The sequence below is a fragment of the Protopterus annectens genome, chromosome 4.part0, assembly GCF_019279795.1.
Source record: "Protopterus annectens isolate FY-2018-M chromosome 4.part0, PAN1.0, whole genome shotgun sequence".
Lineage (NCBI taxonomy): Eukaryota > Metazoa > Chordata > Ceratodontiformes > Protopteridae > Protopterus > Protopterus annectens.
Window position 1 is genome coordinate 713,655,882 of NC_056733.1, and position 23,835 is coordinate 713,679,716.

The window sequence follows — 23,835 nt, forward strand, 5'->3', positions numbered from 1 at the left end:
ATTTTTTATTGCCAAATTGCACCAGATTTACAATTACAATTGAACTTTCCATATAATAGCTGTTGCCAAATTACATTTATTACTTCTGGTTGAAGCATTATTTTATTTCTTATGATGATTACCAGACTGCTGTGTTCATAAATATAAATTAACTTGTATTCATACCTATAATTAAACATGTCCCATTTTACCTGTCAAATTATGTTTATTTCTTTTTAAAACATGTATTGAATTGCTCATGAAATATAGTACTTGTAGCATAAAATTTGTCTGTTCAAGTGTTCACGACAAGTTTCACTGGCAAAGTATGAAACGCGGCTCCATAGTTTGTTATACTTTTCTTGTAAATATTTTCAACTTCATTGTCAGTCCCAATATTTACATTTTATTCTATAGTTACTTTAATTTTATTTATATATGCTTGTTAATAATTGAGTTAGTTACAGTCACTCTTCTCAACCTTCACACTCAGACCACACAGGATTTATTGTGCTAACAAGATGATAGTTACTGTCAAATCCTACACCTTATAGAGCAAATTTCTCCGTTTAGATTCTAAAACAACACTAAGCTCAACAATACAAAAGTCATATTCTATACAGGTCAAAAACATTAAAAACATAAAGCCACTAAAAATGATTCCATGCAGTCCATATACTTTCTCTGCTTTTTGTTCTTTATATCAGATGTAATCATGTATCTCACATTTGCCTATTTTTCACCTGATTTATTCCAGAAAGGCTTAGAAGTATGATTAGAATGAATAAAATAATCACTGAATAACTATGTTTATAACAGCTTTCTATAGTCTGCGTGACAAAAACTTCTGATTCCCACAGTTCCTCTGAATGCATACTTTAGACAGCACATATATTAACTGAAGGGGACATTTCAGCAGTACTTTTAATGCTAACAGGAATCAAAGTTAATGACATCCCATTTCTGCACTGAACAAAACAAACAAAAAAACACGTCTCTGAGATAACTGTTTTTTTTTTTCCAGAGGCACACTCAGGGGAACTTTTGCCCTTTCTAGCTCATTTGAATATAGGGCTGGATGAAACCAGATCTTCCAATTTGTAATGGGAGAGAGAGTGTTCATGCAGACATAACTGCATAGAAACAACCCCTTGAATCACAGTGGTGACAGTATGTATTTAAGAGGCTACATGCTTCAACAGCAACTTGTTTTGTCTATGTTCTTACTGCTTTGAAGGGAAAGAGAGAAATGTAAAAGTAAAGTCAATAATATGCAGTTACCAGAAGCAAGAGAAATGGCTGAACTACTTTTAATACTTGCCTTATACACTTCTGAGCAACACCCTTTTAAAAAGACTGTATTTCCTTGTGTAACACTTTTTGTTAGTATTTTTCCTGTATTGTGTTCCGTATAGTACAGACATGTACTGTGGCAGAATCAATTTCAGACAGCTGTCAGGATGGCCGAGTGGTCTAAGGCGCCAGACTCAAGGAGTAAAATTCCTTCCACTAAAATGGGTATTCTGGTCTCCGAATGGAGGCGTGGGTTCAAATCCCACTTCTGACAGTATTTTTTATTGCCAAATTGCACCAGATTTACAATTACAATTGAACTTTCCATATAATAGCTGTTGCCAAATTACATTTATTACTTCTGGTTGAAGCATTATTTTATTTCTTATGATGATTACCAGACTGCTGTGTTCATAAATATAAATTAACTTGCATTCATACCTATAATTAAACATGTCCCATTTTACCTGTCAAATTATGTTTATTTCTTTTTAAAACATGTATTGAATTGCTCATGAAATATAGTACTTGTAGCATAAAATTTGTCTGTTCAAGTGTTCACAACAAGTTTCACTGGCAAAGTATGAAACGCGGCTCCATAGTTTGTTATACTTTTCTTGTAAATATTTTCAACTTCATTGTCAGTCCCAATATTTACATTTTATTCTATAGTTACTTTAATTTTATTTATATATCCTTGTTAATAATTGAGTTAGTTACAGTCACTCTTCTCAACCTTCACACTCAGACCACACAGGATTTATTGTGCTAACAAGATGATAGTTACTTACATTAATAAATACAGAATCAGAATGATATGAAAGCTAATACAATGCCATAGTTTATAACAGGTAATACAGATTAATGACAATACATATGCATAATAAAATAAAACTATATATTGTGTACAATTTATTGACGTAACACATTTTAATGCTATATAGAAAGATACAATGGCAAATAAAATGATTATTAGTGAACATAGATAATATAGGTGACAATATGCCTCTTTCTGCAATCAAATCCATACAAAATGAATGTATGATGTGTATAATATGCCATAAATCTGCAGTAAAAAGAAGTAATGTAAACAGCCAGAAATGATCTTACATAAGGCCAGTTGGTATAAATGCAGGTTTTTTTGCATTTTATATTTAAATTTTATGTCATATTTATGTACAAGTACAGGTGGCAGGCCAGGTAAATCATGCTTTATCCTGCTAACATAGGGATAATAAGGCTGCTGCACTGATTGATGACAATACCCTACCCTTTAAAATGAATCCTACGGAGACATTTTCCATCTGGGTTATGGCTGATTTAATGTACTACAAGACTTCAGTGGCTTCCTAGAAGTGGGCCTTCAGTGTATCTGCCTTTGATGACAGAAGATGCCTTTCCATGGAAGCCACCTGCTCTTGGGTTCCACTGAATGCTGGCAGTGCCCAATTTTGACTGGCCATCTTTTAGATTTTGTGTGGGAATAGGCTGGGTTTTGACTGACCAGCATGTGCAGGGACAGTGCCTGACATACTTTAAGAAAACAGTGATTTGCTGTGTTGTGAATGTTGCTGCACAAGACACCAATGTTTGTTTTTGTTTTTGAAGTAGGTAGGTACTAGGCTATTGGCCCTAGGGCCTATACAAGCCTAGCCAAAAATGTACCCTGGCTTTCGCCACCCAAGAAAATTATTTTCCTGTGCCCCTGTCAAGCAGAACCACAGAAGTGATCCCCAGGGTGAATTTCCTATTACCCATCCAATCTCCTTACTTCCGGCCTCCCGCCCAGAAGCCCATCTCTAGGAACCAACCCACACAAGTAAGTCTGCAGTCATTTAAAGCATTTCTTACCAGTTAGCTGATATTTGCTCTGAACACTTTTCCTAGTACTCCTTCCACAAGCAACCAAATGACCTGATTCCACAGATATATACTAAGATGTCCGCCGTTCTTTCGGCTTTTCCCGGTTAGGGGTCACCACAGCTGCACAAGACACCAATATGCAGTGTAAATCCTACTGGGTAAGCAATGCTAGAGCCTAGTGCACAATGGGTAATGCAACCTCTACATCCTTGATCTGGATTATATTGATTTCACTGCCTTTTGTCTGTCCAATAAACCACTGCACAGCAGTAATATTGGGACTGAGGTTCTTATGCTTATTTATTAACCTTTGAACATTGCTTTACTAGTCAAACCTTCTTTATATGTTTATTGCTTATTTGTTTATTTAATCGTTTTAGTAATTGCACCATGTTCTAGTATTTACTCTGGCAAGTTCCGACATTTCAAATGGTTACCTTATAAGATTCTTATGACATAAAACAAGCTATGGTAATTCTAATTATTGTATCAATGAAGGAGATAATCTTTGGATTAGCCCTGTTATTGCATACTGGGGATAGTGAACTGGGTGTCCCATATCTGGGCTTAAGATATTGGAAGGATAAAAAACAGCGGGACAGATTCAATAACACCTACACTAAGTGTATACTAAGTGTACACAATCTGTATTCAAGAACATCCCAACCGCATTTTTTCTACTTTCTAGCAACTCAGAAAGATTTTGCTGCGGTAGTGTTGTCACCTCACAGCAAGACGTTGTCCTGTTTGATTCTCAGCTAGATCGTCTTCTGCGTGGAGATATGCGTGAATGAGCATGCCTTTGTTGAAGGTTGTGCATCAGGGCTGGTAACTCGGCACATAAACATCCACTACCAAACATTAGCGGACCGGAGTTCCGCTATGGCGACCCCTAACCAGGATAAGCCGAAAGACACAACAACAACCTGTAGTGTGCACTTTGTGATAACCTTTATGAATCCACCTCAGAATTTAAAACTGCAAGAAAATAAGCAGGAAAACTAAAATTAGAAGGAAGAAGGTGTGAGTTATGCTTGTGTTGTCCATTTGGAATGCTGTGCACTTAATGTGCACTTAGTGTAGGTGTTAGCAAATCCCAGCAAGACTGATTTATTAGAACAGTAAGGGTCTATGACAAATGGTGTACTTGGAAGCCAAGAAAAAAAAGTATGGTTTACAAAATGTTTTCAACAGGAATATAAAGGTTTGCTTGTTACAAGAAGGTATATTACTTTGATGGAGGTAATGAGCACCTCCCCAAGGTTGTGTCTTTCTTATTGCAAGCAAAGGGTGGGTGACGTCTCACTGATAAAAGGAATAGTTAGGAGGACAGGTAAAGCACTGAATGATTTGAACTACATAAAAAATGAATGTAACAGTCACAGCTAAAAAGGGATAAATTATTAACAAAATGTAAGTGCTTTCATGCTCAAAAACACTTCTTCAGTCTGAAGAAGCACCTTTGATCATCAACATACTTCCATTTTTTAATAAATTGTTCTTTTAGCTGTAACTGTTAAATTCATTTTTCTATAAATATTTTGGATGTAGTTTTAGATTGAATTGTTCCGTGTTTGTGTACACCTTGCTGACTGAATGATTTGAATCAGGAAATTTTGGGAGACTTATTGAGGATGAGTACATTAATTAAAGCTGAAATATATAAGAATGTGAAAATGATGAAATGCTTATTATCTAGATATGACACAGTCATAATGTCTTAGAATATTTGTATTGAAATATCTGCATAAATATTTATATACTTAGCAAAGGTTACAATTTTTTTTGAGTGTAGGTTCCCATTGACAGAGGCTTGACAGAAGTGTATTGGAGATTTGGAAGTACTATTTTGGTCATATTCTAGTTAAACAAGTTTTAAGGAGGATTTGGAAATTTCAATATTGTAGAAAGAAAAAAAGATTAATTAAAAACTTACAGTATCTTTGCCATAGGACAATAACTAGCAGGCTCTGCTACTCAATGCCAAGTATTGGGCAGTGGGTGAGTACAGAAGTAGCTATTTCTGTTCATAAGTCATTAATGGTCATATATGTGATGCATTCTATTTTTGGAATAGCTTGGGCACTTTGTTCAGATTTCTGCACTGTCTTTATTTTTGCTTGATTTAATTATTTATATAATTGCTGGCACTGTTTTCTGAGCTGTGCTGAAATTTTTTTCTCCCACTTTATTGCTTTTGTGTTCTTAAAGTTGGTAAAACTGGTCTAACAGCTTTTGTTCTATCTAATTGTCTCAAGGCTTGCTAATATAAAATATTTCCATGTTGTAAATTCCTGCATATCACTCCTAGAAACTCCTTCTTTCTGACTGAGAGTGCTTCTCAAACAATATAGAAATATAGAGCTGATAAGTATATTTTTTGGCACTTTGTTCAGAGTTGTACACCGTTTTTATTTTTGCTTGACTGAATTATTTATATATTTGCTGGCATTGTTTTCTGATCTGTGCTGAAACTTTTTTTCTCACACAATCTTATGTTAGCTATGTTCTTAAAGTTGGTGGCTCTTGCAGTTGCCCGCCCCTACTGTAAATTTGATCTGGGACGCTCCTCCCAGTCCCATCTGTTTAGCTCATTCTACCTAATACAGAGATCATTTGGAAAGACCAAACCCCCTTAGTCCCTTAACCTTGAATGATCTTCTGTTCATGCTGTCTCCCTTCTTACTTTATATAAAAAATACACTTTATTCAGTTGCTTATATTTTTCTAATTTGTGTTTCTTCCTACTACTTTGTTACTTCATCTTGCTTTGCTTTTCCCTGCTACTTGCTGGTTCTCTAAAGTGTTCAACTGGATCTTTTTTTTCTGTTGCATTTATTACTGATTGTTTATTGTCTAAATTGTTAAGCATTATTCTTAAGTGTTATTCTAAGCTCTTAATTTTTGTTTAAGCACTGGTGCTTTAGGTCCACCCCTTAGCTCTCCTTGGCCTTTCTCCCTCAGATTCTGACAAATATGGATGAACAATTTCCTGCAGTTTCTCCTGCCAGTCTGGTTAATATGGGCATCCTGTGACAGTGTAGCAACTGCCTAATGTACATGGACAACCATCTACCACTACCACCTCAGAGCACAATTTGTGAGAGATGCAATTACATTAGCAACCTAGAGTCCAAGCTCTCTCCCCCTCAAGCTAGTATATCTGGCACTGAAAAGGTTGTCAACACAATCACTATACCTCCAACACCACCCACACCTACACAACATACACCTACATATGTGGAGGTCCTCCACATAAACATACCCAAGCAAAGGAGACCTCTGAGGCAAAAACACACGTGATCTCCACAGCCCCCCACACCATATACCACACATAGTCCACACACCTGTGATTCACAACCACTAAGGGTTCACCATAAACCCAACATATTAGTCATAGGAGACGCCATTGTGAGACACACAGATGTGCCTCTCACCAAGATGGATAAGGAGAAAGTCACAGTTAGTTGTCTGTCAGGTGCCATAATCCACTATATCACACACACACTCATGTTTCTCAATAACAGGTACTGATATGATTTTGTCATAGTCCATGTTGGTGTGAATAACTTGAGATGTACCTCTCTAGACTATATGAAGAGAGACATGATTGAGCTCACTGATTATGTGTCCCAAGCAGGTATGTCCCTATCCTTAAGCAGCATTCTGCTGTCACACAAAATGATGCCTCAATACAAACAGAAAATGACTGACTTTAAGAATCATCTTAGTTTCTGGTGCCATTCCAGGGGGATCCAGTACCTGACAGCCTGGAAAGATATGATCGACAGACCACAATGCTTTGCCAGAGATGGCCTGCATCTGTCTCACCAAGGCTTCAGGCTTCTGGCAAAGAATCTTGCCTCCCCTATAGTACCTTTTTAAAGAAAAGTGATGAGGTTAAAACTACCAACATAAAACTTTCAACAAAACACAAATTAAAGGTCATGCTGCTAAATGCTAGGAGTCTAAACATGAAACTGCACTCATTGCAAACATTCCTAACCCTGGAAAATGTTGACATCTGTGCAGTCACAGAAATCTGTTTCAAAGCTGCGGATAGCATCCCAGCCTTAGCTGGTTACTCATCCTATCATACATTCAGACCCCAAACTGCGGGCAGTAAAGCCAAAGGAGATGGAGCTTCAGTACACATTAAACATATACACACCTCCAGGCTGGTCAAACAGTATGATGCACAGGAGACACTCCAGATGCAGTTAACCATTGACAAGACCCCTATTCAAATCATAGCTAGCTGCTGGCCCCCAAATCTGACTCAAGATGCCCAATCCACCTTTTTGGACCTGTTCAAATCTATCAAGATTCAACCCTTTACCCTGATCTTGGGTCACTTTAACTTCCCAAACATAGACTGGAAGAACTACTCAGAACAGCTAGTTGATACCCCCACAAGGGGTGATAATATCTTGGACTTGGTATTAACCAACATGTGTAACCACTGCAGCATCCCTATAGTATTATCCTCCCCGGTAAGCTCACAAAGCAGTCACTTTTGAAGTCACCATCTCCCCCAACCCCCCCCCCCCCAGCTAGGATCAGACATAAAGACTTCCCCAAAGCATATTACAACCTCCTAAGGGATGGTATAAACAGCTTCACAGCCCCCCCCCCCCTCTGTAGGAATTGGCACCAATATCCAAAACTACACCAAAGCACTATATGAGCATTTATATATATGTATGGAATCATAGGCAACAGGACTAAATCATTCTGTGCAAGGAAGAGTAAACCTGTCTGCTGGACATCTGCAATAAACTCTAAAACAAAAGAAAAAAAAATTGCTGTCCAAGACCAAGAAGGAGCAGGTGCCCAATTGGAAGCAATGTCTCCTTAGCCTGAACAAGCAAATAAGAGCACTAGTGAAATCCTCTAAAGCAAACTTCAAGTCCAAATTAGCCACATCATAAGGCCTTCTTCACATATGTCTGCAACCTCAAAGGAAGCACCCAGATCTTTCCAGAACTGGTGGTCAAGGACACCACATATACAAATGCCGTTGATATAGCAAACTCGTTGGCTGACAAATTCAGCAAAAACTTTACCCTTCTGCCCCCCATCAGTAAATCAGGACATCCCCAGTACCTGCCCCTTCCCCTTATATCTAGGGAATAGGTCATCACTGCTCTCTCAAAGGCAAAAAATACAGCCTCCATGGGACCCGATAACATCCCAGGCTGCATCCTACGTGAACTCAGGCAGGAACTTGCAGCACCATTAGGCACCCTATTCAACCAAAGCCTTTGTACTGGCTTCATCCCAGCTGAGTGGAGGACAGCAACTGTTATCCATTTCCACAAAGGTGGAGCATCCACTAATCCAGGAAATTATAGACCCATCAGCCTAAATAGCCTGATCTGCAAGCCATGGAATGGATTATCATGGACCTCATTGACAAGGACATTGGCAACCTTCAGACACTTGATCTGACACAGTTTGGCTTTGTCAAGGGGAGATTATGCTTGCTAAATTTGGTCGACTTCTTTGAGACAGTCACAAAAGCCATGGATGAGGGAAGACGGTGCACACCACTTACCTTGACCTAGCCAAGTTCTTTGACACTATTCCCCACTCGGGCATAATAGATAAACTCTCTAAACTAATCATCAATCCATATGTTATCAGATGCGTAGCAAACTGGCTCACTGATAGAACCCACACAGTCAAAATAGGGGAAGCCACCTCAAGCAGTAGACCTGTAACAAACAGCGTATCCCAGAGTTTGGTCTTGGGGCCTCTGTTATTTGGGATATACTTTTCTGAGGTGCAAGCCAAAACCAGTGGGCTATGGCTGACCAAGTTTGCAGATGAGTGCAAGCTGGGTGCTGTCATCAATTCCCCTAGTGATGTGGACATCCTCCAAGAGAGTCTCACTCAGAGAAATGACTGGTGCCAGAAACATGGCCTCAAGCTGAATACCAAAAAATGCATCATTATCCCCTTTGAGGAGAGTGACGTCCCCACAAATTATCACATTAATAACAATGTCCTAAGCACTCAATCAGTCATGAGGGATTTGGGCACCCAGGTCGATAGCAACCTAACTTTTGACCGCCATGTTGCTTCCATTGTATGGAAAGCCTTCTACATGGCCCACCTCATAAGTAAGAGCATCTCATCCAGGGACAAGGAGGTCATAACATCCCTGTATTCTTCCCTTACAAGGCTCATTATTGAGTACAGTGCTCCTTTCAGCATGTACCTCGCAAAGCACATGCAGCAGCTGGAGAGACCACAGAGGTAGGAGAATCCAGGGCCTCAAACATCTACCATACACAGATAGGCTAAAAGCCCTATCCCTCTACTCGGTTTCAAACAGGTTCCTCAGAGGTGACCTCTGTCTGACATACAAGGTGATCATGGACCCCACCTTGATGGGACTGTTGCATATCCGCAAGTCAAGTTCCACTCAAGTAACCCACATGTGCGGGCTCAACCTTGTCTGCGATATTAACAAGACTTGTTGGAGGGACAGATTTGCATCCCAGAGACTCCCCCATCAGGAACAGACTCCCTCTCCACATCAAGCAGAGAACCTCTTTGCCCCTTTTTAAGCGCAACCTGGATAACTGGATGGGAAACAGAAAATATGCCCCTAGAATTCCACTTATGTCCCTGCTGGACAGAGGCATCAGTGCTGATTTGTCTAAATGTGGGCTAAACTTTTGGCTAGGCTTATAAGCGCATCAGTGCCAATAGCCTAGTAACCTCCTATGATCGTATGATCCTATGATCCTATGGAAGGACAGAGATGAATAAGAGAACCAGGCAGAGGAGAGAATATTAGATGAGACATTCAGGAATGATCATGACAGAGGTAGGCTAGGACAATATCTATCAACTTTTCAAAGCAATATATCATTTACAACTTTTGGGATGAGGAAATCATAAATATTGTATAAAAATAAAACATTATGTCATCTGACTTATTGGACCAAATCTGCTGTGTAATACATGCATAGATGAAGTGGAGAATTACGTAAAGGATGTTATTTTTGGTAGAACATGTGCCCTTTTTTCTTGTTTCTGTGAGAGAGGAAAATTGGGAAAGGAAGTCAGAGATGTTGGAGGTAGGTAAGACTGGGAGGTTAGGTTACAAACCATGACAGGCCTGACTGACACGGTGGGTAGTAAACACAAGAATAAGGGCAACATCATGTATGGGGGGACAGGAGAGAGTGCATCAAGAGGCACAGCTTGCCAGTTTAGACACAGTGAGAAATCACTCCTCACTCTAAGAGCTGTCACCACTGGGTCCTGCCACAGTGACTGCAGGCAGTGCTGGGCAGGGAATAATCTCAACCAGACACTGGAAAATATTTCCAATTCGTTCTAAGCAGGAGTCATACATCCAAACAAGACTCTCCCCCAAAAGGTCTGCCGTTTCCTGATGGACGAAATAATCACCACCTCCACTGGCACTTCACCCACTGGATACCAATGCACCAGTGCCTGGGACAGAGCTACCTGATACAGGTGATGCAGGTATGGCAGGAGGAATGGAAGTAACTCTTGCAGACTGGGTGCCCATGTTGGTGATGCTGTCACTGCTACCTATGGGGGGGGGGGGCAGACCATGGCAGAGGGATCATTGATGTTTTCTGTGCTGCTGCATATAATGGAGTAAATAAAGAAATAGGGTGGGGGTCAAACATAAACAAAGCAATGAAAATCGCATTCCCGAGTAGTTTTTCCTACACATACTTTACAGTGATATATATTAAGAAGCCCAACATACGAAACAAGTTTATTATTAGATCTAAACTACTGCTGTTCTTTAGCACTGTACTGCTGTAAGTACTATGATGTAATATATATTTGGGTCAGTGACACATGATAATTATGCACTTATGGGTTAGTGTGAATTGAACCACAATCTGCAACTATTATAACTGTGCATAGCAGTTGACTTGAATAGCCACTTCTCCACCTACGCAGATGATGACATTCTGATAAAGCATTCTTTGCCTTTGCACAGTATTACTATTTTCGGTGTAAAATGACATTATTGTCTTTTTGCACTCACTGCCAGTTAACATTATTGCAATGGTTGACATTTTAATCAATTAACAATCTATACCAAATAATGGTCAAAGAGGGTGAAGGAAAAGACACATCACAATGGTTTCATGGCATTCTCATCTTTCATTTGTTAATCATCAACTACAATCAATGACATATTAAACAGTTCCACCACAGTGCATCATATTTATTTTAATCTGTTCACTATTCATATTACAACTTACTTTCAGTACTATAACATTTTAAAAGTTCCTAATCAAATTCTTGTCTTTTTGTGGTGGTGCTCATGGTGATTGAACCAACAAACATGAGTACAGTTTCACTGCACACAGACTTAATATGTTGAACCCCTTTTCCTCCGGTGCTGTTGGTACTATGCAGAATCACTGATCTTTGTTCACACAAATATACTGCTTTCATTATTGACTGCCATTAATGGCAGATGCTGTCTTGCTGTAAAAATGTACTTTATCAGTATTGCAAGTGTTACCTGTTATTACTGAAGCATAAATGTTTCACAAAATAGGCCTTTGGGTAACCTAACACTCTCTCAGGTACTCCAGTTGCTTCCAATGAACCTTGTGATGATAGGAGGTTCTGCCATCTATGCCAGGAGAAGTAGGACAGTCAATTGTAGCATATGACACCCACCACAGCAAGCTGGAATTTAGTAAAGAATTATATGTTATTTGAATATCAAACAGATTTGAAGAGATGATCACATGGAAAATGTATTCTTAAAGTTGCTTGTGTTAAAAAATGTAACAGTGTCCCAGCTGGAAAGAAAAGAAATGTACATGCATTATTATAACTGTTTAAATGTATACATCGTAACAGAGGACACTGGAAGAGAGGATGTTAATCTCAATTCACCTGACTTTGAGAAATAGTAAGAAAATTAAATTACTAGGCCTAGGCCATAAAGATGTTATCTCACAGTTTTGAATGCAGCCAAAGACAAAAGGTCTGTACTAGGAAGCTTCCTACATTGTCATTGGGGATGAACTAACTACTACTCTGAAAGGGTTAAGGTTTGAAATTGTTTTATGACTTCCAGAAGCTGCAGCAGATCTTAGCAAGGCTCAGTGTGTGTATTATTAATACCTATGTGATAAATCCTGAGAGCTTCTAGGGGTGGGGGAGGAGGGGGGTTGTATGGGAACCAGAAGTCAGATGACCAGATGTATGTCATGCCATTCTACACAGAAATAACATTTTAATATTAGAGGAGACTGAAGTCTCAGAGGCAGTCTGTTCTTGTAACCTATGTTCATAGGTTCATAGGACAATACTAGACTATTGGCCTGGAGGCCCTTATAAGCTCAGCCAAGAATTTCACCCATGTTCCCACAAAGTCAGCACCTATTTTCCCTGTCCAGCAGGGACATAAGTGGGATCCCTGGGGTATATTTTCTGTTTCTCATACAGTCGTCCAAGTTCCTCTTAAAGAGGGCTAGGAAGGTACTCTGCTTGACATGGAGAGGAAGTCTATTCCACAGATGGGGTAGTTGTTGGGACACAAATCTATCCTGGCAACAAGTTCTATTAATGTCACAGACCAGGTTGAGAGTTGCGAGTGGGTTGTGTGAGTGGAGTTTGACTTATGGATATGCAGCAACTCCATCAAGGCTGAATCTGAGATGGCTTTGTATGCGAGACATAGGTCACCTCTGAGCAGTCTGTATGAGACTGAGTAGAGGGGCAGGAATTTTAGTCTATCTGTATAGGATAGGTGTTTGAGACCCTGGATTTTCCTGGACAGGAACCTCGGTGGTCTCTTCAACTACTGCATGTGCTTGGCAAGGTACATGCTGAAGGGGACATTGTACTCGATAATGGGTCTGTTAAGGGATGAGTACAGAGATGTTATGACCTTCTTGTTCCTGGATGAAATACCCTTACTTTTGAGGTGGGCCATGTAGAAAGCCTTCTGTACAATGGAGGCAACATGATGGTCAAAAGTCAGGTTGCTATCAACTTGGGTGCCCAAGTTCCTCACGACTGATTGTGTGCTTAGTACATTGCTATTAATGTGATAATTAGTGGGGAGACTATTTTCCCCAAAGGGGATATTGATGCATTTCTTGGCATTCAGTTTGAGATCATGCTTCTGGCACCAGTCATTAGTTTGGTTAAGGCCTTCTTGGAGGATGTTTACATCACTAGGGGAATTTATAACAACGCCCAGCTTGCAGTCATCTGCAAACTTGGTCAGCCTCAGACCACTGGTTTGGCTTGCACCTCAGAAAAGTATATCCCAAACAGTAGAGGCTCCAAGACTGATCCTTGGGGTATGTCGCTTGTTATGGGTCTACTACTAGAGGTCGTTTCTCCTATTTTGACTGAGTGGGTTCTATCAGTGAGCCAGTTAGCTACCCATCTGCTAACCTATGGGTTGATGCCTAGCTGGGAGAGTTTATCTATTATGTCCGAGTGGAGAATAGTGTCAAAGACTTTGGCTTGGTCAAAGTAGGTGGTGTACACTGTTTTGCTCTCATCCATGGCTTTGGTAACTGTTTCAAAGAAGGTGACCAAGTTTAACAGGCATGATCTCCCTTTGACAAAACCAAACTGGTGGGATCAAGCATTTGGAGGTTGCCAATGTCCTTGTTTATAAGGTTAGTGATAATGCATTCCATGGCCTTACAGAGCAGGCTAGTTAGGCTGATGGGCCTATAATTGCCTGGGTCAGTGGATACTCCACCTTTGTGCAGAGGGATGACAGTGGCTGTCCTCCATTCTGCTGGGGCAAAGCTGGTGCACAGTCTTTGGATGAATAGGGTGCCAAGTGGTACTGAGAGCTCTTGCCTGAGTTCATGTAGGACACAGCCAGTGATGTTATCGGGTCTCATGGAGGCTGTACTTTTTTGCCATTGAGAGGGAATTAATAACCTGCTCCCTGGTGATGGGGAGAGGGGGCAGGTGCTTGGGATGTCCTGGTTTACTGAAGGAGGGACAGGGGGGGTGAAGTTTTCACTGAACTTATCTACCAGCAGATTGGCTATGGTGTTTGTAATGTGGTATTCTTGACCGCCAATTCAGAGCAGATTTGGGAGTTACCTTTGAGATTGTGGGCGTATGCAAAGAAGGCCTTGTGATTGCCCTTAGTGGATGTGGCCAATTTGTACTCGAAGTTAGCCTTAGAGGATTTCACCAGTGACCTTATTTGTGTGTTCAGACAAAGAAGAGATTGCTTCCAACTTGGCACCTGCTCCTTCTTGGTCCTGGACAGCAATTTTTTTCCCTTTTATTATAGAGTTTGTTTATTGCTGCTGTCCACCAGACAGGTTTACCCTTCCTTGAGGAAGATAATTTGGCCCTGTCAGGTATTGCTGAGTCCATGCAGCTATGCAGGTGCTGGTATAGTTTTTTGGTGTAGGCTTGGACATTAGTACTTGATTCAGCTGAAGGGATGGTGGCTGAAAAGCTGCTTATGCCTGCTCTCAGGAGTTTGTTGTCAGTTTTGGAAAAGTTTTTTGTTCGACTCTGGCAAGGGGTGGGGTCAGGGGAGATGGTGACTTCGAAAGTGATTGCTTTATGGTCGGATCTTTCCAAGGAGGATAACACTGTAGGGGTGCTATAGTGGCTACTCATGTTGGTTAGTATCAGGTCCAGGATATTATCACCTCTTGTGGAAGTGTTGACCAGCTGATCCAGTGCCTTGGTAGTGACAAAGTCGAGGAATCTCTGAGCTTTCATGTTGGAGCTAGAATAGCTCTTTCACTCTATGCTTGGTTAGTTAAAGTGACCCAGGATCAGGGTAGAGGGTTAAATCTGGATGGATTCAAATAAGTCCAGATAGGTCGAGTGGGTCTCCTGAGTCATGGCTGGGAGTCTGCAGCTAGCTATGATTTGAATAGGTGTTTTGTCAGTAGTTAGCTGCACCTGGAGTATCTCCTGTGTGTCATACTGTTTGACCAGCCTGGAGGTGTGCATGTCTTTGATAAATATTGAAACTCCAACTCCTTTGGGTTTGTAGCCTTCTGTTTGGGGTCTGAAAGTATGGTAGGACAAGTAACCTGGTAAGGCTGGGGTGTTGTCCACAGCTCTGAACCAGGTTTCAGTGACTGCATAAATGTCAACATCCTCCCATGGTGAGGAATGCTTGCAATGAGTGCAGTTTCATGTTAAGACTCCTAGCGTTTAGCAGCATGACCTTTAAATTTCGATTAGAAGAATATTTCATGTTGGTAGTTTTGTCCTCATGACTTTGCCTAAAACAAGGCACTATGGGGCAGGCAAGAGCCTTTGCCAGAAGCCTGACACCCAGGAGGGACAGATGAAGGCCATCTCTGGCAAAACATTGTGGTCTATTAATCATGTTCTCCTAAGCTGTCACGTACTGGATCCCCTTGGAATGACACAAAAAACTAAGCCAGTTGTTAAAGTCAATCATTTTCTGTTTGTACTGAGGCATCATTCTGGGTGATGGTAGGATGTCCCTGTTCCAAACCTGATTAACCACTATCATTTACCCTTCTCTTACCTCACTATCCTTAACCGCTTTTTAACAAGCCGCCTCGCCTTTGTAACTGACCTATGTTTTTTTTTTATATGCTGCTGTTATTTTTTTCCCAAGATGTGATGTATCTTTATATTGTATTTAGAACTCAACTATCTTCCTTTTTTGCATTAACAATGTTCATATGTCTGTTATGTACCTGGAGCTTTTCTCCCCGGGCCTCCGCTGAAAATGGACATGTATCCAGTCGGACTCTCCCGGTTAACAAATGTAAAATAAAATAAATAAAAAATTAAGGCTAGGGACATACCTGCCTGGGACACATATTCAGTGAGCTCAAGCATGGCTCTCTTTCTTCATATAGTCCAGAGAGGTATGTCTCAAGTCATTCACAGCAACATGGACTATGGCAGAGTCATAACAGTACCTGTTGTTGAAATACTTTAGTGTGTGAGGGATATGGTGGATTCTAGCACCTGACAAGCAACTTACTTTGACTTTCCCCTTGTCTAGCCTGGTGAGGGATGTATCTGTATGTCTCATAATAAAGTCTCCTATAACTAGTATTTTTGGGTTTCTGGCTGAGCCTTAGAGGCTGTGAGACACAGGTGTGTGTACTATGTGTGGTGCTTGGTGTGGTGGGTTGTGATGTGCATGTTTGCTTTCGCCTCAGAGGTCAAGTTTGTTTAGGTATATTTTTGTTAAGAACCTCCACATATGTAGGAATGTACTGTACAGGTGTGGGTGATGTTAGAGGTGTCGTGCGTGAGGTGTTTGTGCAGACAACTTTCTCAGTGCCACATGTACTGGCTTGTAATTGAGACAGCAAGGATTCTAGGTTCTTAATGTAATTGCATCTCTCACATATTGTGTTCCTAGGTGGTAGAAGAAGAAGGTTGTACATGTACATGAGGCAGATACTACATTGTCTCAGGATGCCCATATCAGCAAGACTAGTAGGAGAATCCACAGGACATAATCCATGCATGGTTGTCAGAATCTGTGGAACAGAGGTAAAGGATGGTAGAGTGGGTACTATCAGAATAGAGTACCTATAGGTGTGAGTAGGGCTGGATAAAATCACAGTAGTTGCAAGGGAGGGCATCAGTTACACAGGAGTGCTAGTAAGGAAAAAAATGCAACTGGGACACTGCAATGTTTTAAAGCAGTGCAGTGGCAATGCACAATGAGCAAACGGGTGCAACACACTGCAAACACAGGATATAAATACCAGAAAAGATGGAAGAATCTGGAAGCTTGAATTACTACCCAGTCCAGCTAGCCCCTGCTCTTTCAACCAATCACTCATGTACAGAAGTTCAGGCAACCCTGTTACTCTCACTAACAGTGAGGCAGACGGCTGTCAGAAGCACAGGAACCTCAACAAACAACACAACCAGGCCTGGATAACAGCAGGCCTCTATCCAGACTATGCTACTTGTCTAGAACACAGACACCTCACAAAAATGCACATAAAAGCACAGATAAAGCACCCACAAACAGAAAATACAACTCTCAATATGAAAAAGCAGTTTACAGTTAAGTAATTAAATAAAAATGCAATTACAGTAATGAAACACTATTTAGCAATGAAAATACAGTTAAAACAGTATAAAACAATGCAAAAATGCAGTGAAACAGTAAAAAAAGCTTTATAACAGTGCAAAATGTAGTACGTTAGCTGTATAGCACAGCTATAAGTGTTAAGAAGTGCAATTCAATGAAATAAATGTAAGAAAAAAACTTATTCTGCTCTTGGAGCCTCGGGGAATTTCTGCTTTGTCACAGTGATGAATCGTCTCGGCTTAGTAAAATAGAAAGATCCTCATCTACTTCATCTTGCCTTGCTCTAGTAAATGGACCAGAGAATAGTCAGGAATATATGGTGAGATTATTTAAGTACTTGTTTTTCTGTATCTGTGTGAATTTATTCATGTGTGTTATTTTGATATTTGCTGTGACTGAAAAGCTGGTGTTTATTTTCTTGTTCTTTTATTATTTATTATTAAATATAAAGTTAAAACGGAGGAACCAAGTCAAAGATCCACTCCAGAATATATTAATTGAGCGCTTTCATTTTGGATATAAACTTCTTCAGAAAAACTATTAAAACCCAGCACATCTATTTATATACCCTTCACAATAAATTGTCCATATTAAAAACTCCACCTTCTTAAAGATGTATATACATTATAAAATTTAAGTCACATAAACTAAATATAAAAGACACATCTATGCAACTGTACATCATACAATACATGTTGAATAATGAAACACTGTCATTACTATATTACTAATATCATACAGATAGTAATGAGAGTGTTTGATTACTCAACATGTGTTAGTATGATGTACAGTTGCATAGATGTGCCTTTTATATTTAGTTTATGTGACTTAAGTTTTATAATGTATATACACCTTTAAGAAGGTAGAGTTTTTAATATGGACAATTTATTGTGAAGAGTATATAAATAGATGTGCTGGATTTTAATAGTTCTTCTGAAGAAGTTTCGATTCGAAACAAAAGCGCTCAATAAATATATTCTGGAGTGGATTTTTGACTTGGTTCCTTCTTTTTAACTTTATATCAGTCTGTGTGGTGTTTTTACCAGTTTTCGGTTGTTTAGTGTGGAAGGGGCTGAGGATGCTGATCTACCCACTTTACAGACTTTAACTATGTCATTTAATGATCTTAATCATACAGTCGGGAATTTAACTATCCTAGTGGAACAACTAACCCAGCAATCCGGTTTAAAGACAGATTCTAACAGGGTGGGCCTAATTAGGGCAGGGGGTTCCTTGGTACAAGAAGAAGGAGAGTCTAGTGGTATTACTCCTGCCCAAAGGCAACACTCATCAGTTTCCAGCCAACTGGATACTCATCGTTTGCATACTGTTTCATATTCAGCAGTTACGAGGGGTGGAACCTCTTACAATGGAAGCAATATGTTTTCACAATGGCTGGAAGGGAAGAAGGAATGGCGTTCTTCAACAACGAACACCCCTAACAGGGGTTTTGGTTCATTGAATGAACAACTAAAACAATTTGAAGAACTTACATTGGATTACCGTAAGCTATAACTAGAGAACAAGTATTTAAGGGAATGCATTAAATGTGAATGCATACGCAAGGGACTTAGAATGTGGAAGTTTCAATCAGGATTGGTAAGAGACTCTAGATTACATACAGAACTGGTTGAAATGTTTAATAGGCATGTACTTCTGCAATGTTTAATGTGAGATAACAGGAAAATGAGAGAACTTTTAGATAAAATTAAGATTTTAGATCAGAATATGCACTTGGACTTGCTATTGGAGCATAAACAGCATGAATATTTTTGTATTTTCGAACATATTGACAATGTTTTAATAGATTTAAAATCGAGGAAAAATAAAAAATTAATGAGGGACCAATGTGAATATAAACTAGGTAAAGCCTATCCTCTACCCTGTTTAGAACAACAATGTGTAGAACATGGGTACTATCATGAAATGCATGTGGACAATAACAATTATCACGATAATGGTGAACTGGGTAATACCCCTGACCCTTTAGAATACCCCTTCTGAGGAGTTCTGAGATACTGAGGATCAAGAGAGGGGAGGAATATTACAACAACTACAGAAATTCAACAGCAATGAGGGGGAAAGGGAGAGGGAGGGGGGAACATACAACAGGAGGAATTAAATGTACCTACTGTTCCTTATACGATTATATGTAACAGTTGCAATGATTTTAAAATTTATATCTACAGTAATGTTTGCTTGGATTTTCATGTTGCTGACTTATTCAAAAAAGGACTGTCATTTTTTTCCAACTGGAGATGCATTATTAGATGAAGTGTTGATAAATCTTAAGTTATATACTAGAAAACTCAACTTGGATTTTTTCTTTAAAGGAAAAAATACACAAATACCAAATGCCAATATCTGTTACAAGACAAGTGTTTTTAATCCTACACATCATCCTGTAGTACAAATATTTGAAAAAATGTGCGAGAATGATGTTAGAACTAAGCTATGGAAAACAAACAACAGAATGAATACTGTGATGAATATGACTGGAGAAGAAACAAATTTATTATATGACATTTGTAATAACAGTGAACTGAGAATTATGAAACCACGTAAAGGCGGAGGCCTGGTGGTTATGAATTTAAATGATTATAACAACAACATGTTCACTTTACTATATACAGACACCTATTGTGAGGTAAGTTTGAATGAGAAGAATATAACTTACAGAAAGGTGGACATATTATTAGAACAACTAATGTTGGATGATCAGATCAATATTAGTGAGTATCATTTTTTAAGTGTCAAAAATCCAAGAATACCAACCATATTTGGAGCTGCTAAGATACATAAAAATCTTAGTGATCCTCCATTAAGACCTATAGTTGATGTCAGAGCATCCAAGACTTTTCCAATAGCTACGTTTATAGATTTACAACTGAAAGATGTTTTGAGGGAACATCCATGAATACTTAAGGATTTTTGGGATTTTCTGAGTAAAATTTCCAATGAAATATACCGAAATGATTTAATCTTTGTAACCATCGATGTCAGAGGTTTATTCTCTGTAATACCACATGAATTAGGTATTGAATGTTTCTATTCATATCTTTGTCAACATACACATATAGGACACGATCGTATACTTACCATTATAACCTTAATGACATTGGTGTTAGGCAGTAATATCATGACATTTGAACAGCAAATATTCAACCAATGTAGGGGGGTAGCTATGGGGGCAGCATGTGCCCCCATATTTGCCAATATTGTACTTGCATATTGGGAAATTGAATATATTATATATGGTCCATATGCTGATTTTTGGTCATATTATGGCCGTTACCTCGTTGATATTATTTTTTTTTGGAAAAAGGAACAAAGAAGAATTGGAGAGTTTTTTTTCTATATATGAAAGAAAGCACTCACTTTCTGGAATTTACCGTTACAAAAAGTGAGGATGTAGTTAACTATTTGGATATTACTATAGGTAAAGATAGAGACAATGGTCATTTTAAATTAACAATATATAGAAAATCCACATATTTGAATACACTTCTACATTTCAACAGTTGGCACCCCCTCCACCAAAAGAAGTCTCTTGTCAAGGGGCAGGGGGTACTGTTAGCCAGAATGATTTCGGACTCAGATGAGTTCTTTGAAGCAAATAGAGATTTTAAAAGATAAATTATTCAAGAGAGGCTACCCAAAAATATTTGTATCTGAAATATTGCAGGAAGTTATAAATAAAATAAATAATGGCCATTTTTGTCCCCCTTCTAAGGATGCATTATTTTGTACAAACCAGTAACAACCAGGCTGAGGGGTCTGAATTTAAAAAATCTGCAGTACTTACTTATAATAAGCAGTTTTTGATATTAGAGACATTATTAATCATAACTGGTGTGTTTTTGGTATAGATCAAGAATTTCTTAACCTTGTAGGGACATCTCCAAGAATTGTATATAAGAAGGATGTTAGCTTTAAAACCATGTTAGAAAGGGTTAGACCCACAGGACAAAAAGGTGGGATGACAAAATGCGGATATTGTTTACAATGTAAATATATAGTAGAAACTAATCAGATTTACATTCGTAATTATGGGAAACGTGTTTTACATATAAAATTTACTTGTAGTAGCAAAGTTGTGGTATACCTAGCCCTATGTACAGGCTGTACAAGTTTCTACATAGGGAAAACTATTAATACTCTTAGAAGTCGGATATACCAGCATCATTGTGATATTTCAAAAAAAGAAACTAAGAATGTTTTAGCAGTACATATTGTACTACATGAAGGACATAGTTTTAGATTCATAATTATTGATCGTGTCCCTAGGAGAAAGAGGGGGACCACTTAATGATTATTTAGAATTGAAAGAATTAAGATGGCAACTTCGGGCTAATGCTGCTAATTGTCCAGGACTTAATAGTGCCATCTCGTTTAGCTCTATTTTTAAGATTAAAAGTGGAATTTGTTACGTAACAACAATAATTATTTTTCACATTATTGTTCATGTTACTAACATTTTGCATGTCATACAGATAGTAATGAGAGGGTTTCATTATTCAACATGATGTACAGTTGCACAGATGTGTCTTTTATGTTTAATTTATGTGACTTAAATTTTATAATGTATATACACCTTTAAGACGATGGAGTTTTTAATATGGACAATTTATTGTGAAAAGTTTTAATAGTTACTCTGAAGAAGTTTCTATTCAAAATGAAGGTGCTCAATAAATATATTTTGGAGTAGATCTTTGACTTGATTCCTTCGTTTTAACTTTATATCAGACTGTGTGGTGTTTTTACCAGTTTTCAGTTATTTATTATTAAATATATTTAAACTTTTTCATTGTGGCTGGTCCTTTTAGAAAATATTTAAGCTTTGAGAGTATTTTCATATATTTATTTGGTGATAACTGTGCCCACTCCTAAAAGCCTGGCTGTTTGGTCAACATTACCATTTTTAGTAATATTACTTTCACTCAGTATAACCCAGCCACTGGGGATGCACAAGCCAGTGCATTTCTTTGTGCCAGTCCCAAGCCTGGATAAATGGGGAGGGTTGCGTCAGGAAGGGCATCCGGCGTAAAACTTCACCAAAACATTTCATGCAGTCACCAAGAAAACTTTTTATACCGGATCGGTCGAGGCCTGGGTTAACAACTACTGCCACCAGTACTGTTAGCCTACAGGGTGCTGGCGGAAATTGGGCTACTGCTGGCTGAAGGAGGAGAAGAGGTGGAAGACATGGCCGACACATATACAGACACATATACCTCGGGTTATGGCCATGAGAGATGATCAAGCCAAACCATATTTTTCACGTAGAACTAGATCTATAGGCAAGAGACAGACAGCCCTCGACAATAGTAAAACCAGACTATCCTTGAAATATTCCACTGATATAGATAGGTACACTGACATAGTGAAGAAGAACTGGCAGATTTTACTAACAGACAAAGATATAGCCAGTTTGGTTGATAATGTCCCTAAATTTAGTTACAGGAATGACAGATCCCTAAAGAGGAGGTTATGCTACCCCAAAGAGAGACACACAGATATTAGTAATGGGAGCACCAGACCATGTGGTAGTTGTAGTTGGTGCACGTATATAGATGAAAGTCCTTGTTTCTATCATCCTGATTTGAAGCAGGACTTTTATTTTAATACAGGAGCCAACTGCACCAGTCAACATGTGGTTTACTTGGCAGACTGTAGGATCTGCAGAAAATTTTATGTGGGGAAGACAGACAGACATCTTAAAGATCGGATCAGGGAACATACCTATAACATCAGGAAAGGGAATAAGAACAATGTATTAGCCAAACATGTGATGGAATTTGATAGCACTCACATTTTCAAATTCAGAGTTATAGCTTTGTTATATGAGAGCATGAGACGAGGGGATATACGCAATAAGATAGAGAATCTGTAAGCAATCTGGATCACAAAGCTTAGAGCCACTGAAGGGCATGGCCTGAATGAGTATATCCCACTGAAACCTAAATTAAAGATGAGACCACTTCGTAGGTAATATATTCATCTCCTGCTGTCCACAACACAGTATATTTGTTTTATAATATTTTAATAACACAATATATGTATATTTTTTGATGTTTTTTATTTATATATATATATTATATATTTATATATATTTTTTATATATGTTTTAGTTATTATGAATGAAATAAAATATATTATGATAGATGGGACCAGTCACATGACTATCAATTGGGTGATGTAAAATGAGTATAAAGGTGTGGTATTTTTAGTGCTTGTATACACCTGAAGAAGCTTAATTGTGAAAGCGCTTGTGTTTGCACCAAGTAAAGGCCTGTTCTGGATTCCAAAGCTGTCTCCGTCTCTTTTTTTCTAGGGGAAAGAGTAGTTGAAGCAAGATTAAGAAGGGACGTGATGATTAGTGATCAGCAGTATGGTTTCATGCCAGGAAAGAGCACTACAGATGCGATCTTTGCTCTGAGAGTGTTGATGGAGAAGTATAGAGAATGTCAGAAGGAGTTGCATTGCGTTTTTGTAGACTTAGAGAAAGCATATGACAGGGTGCCTAGAGAGGAGTTGTGGTATTGTATGAGGAAGTCAGGAGTATCAGAAAAGTATGTAAGAGTGGTACAGGATATGTACGAGGGTAGTGTAACAGCGGTGAGGTCTGC

General features: G+C 38.8%; 1 non-coding gene across 1 annotated transcript; it reads left to right on the plus strand.

The window, feature by feature from the left end:
• The first annotated feature begins 1,433 nt into the window (after positions 1-1,433).
• TRNAL-CAA lies at positions 1,434-1,546 on the plus strand. The gene is made up of 2 exons: positions 1,434-1,471; positions 1,501-1,546. It is a non-coding gene; the product is annotated as a tRNA-Leu (tRNA).
• The last annotated feature ends 22,289 nt before the right edge of the window (positions 1,547-23,835 follow it).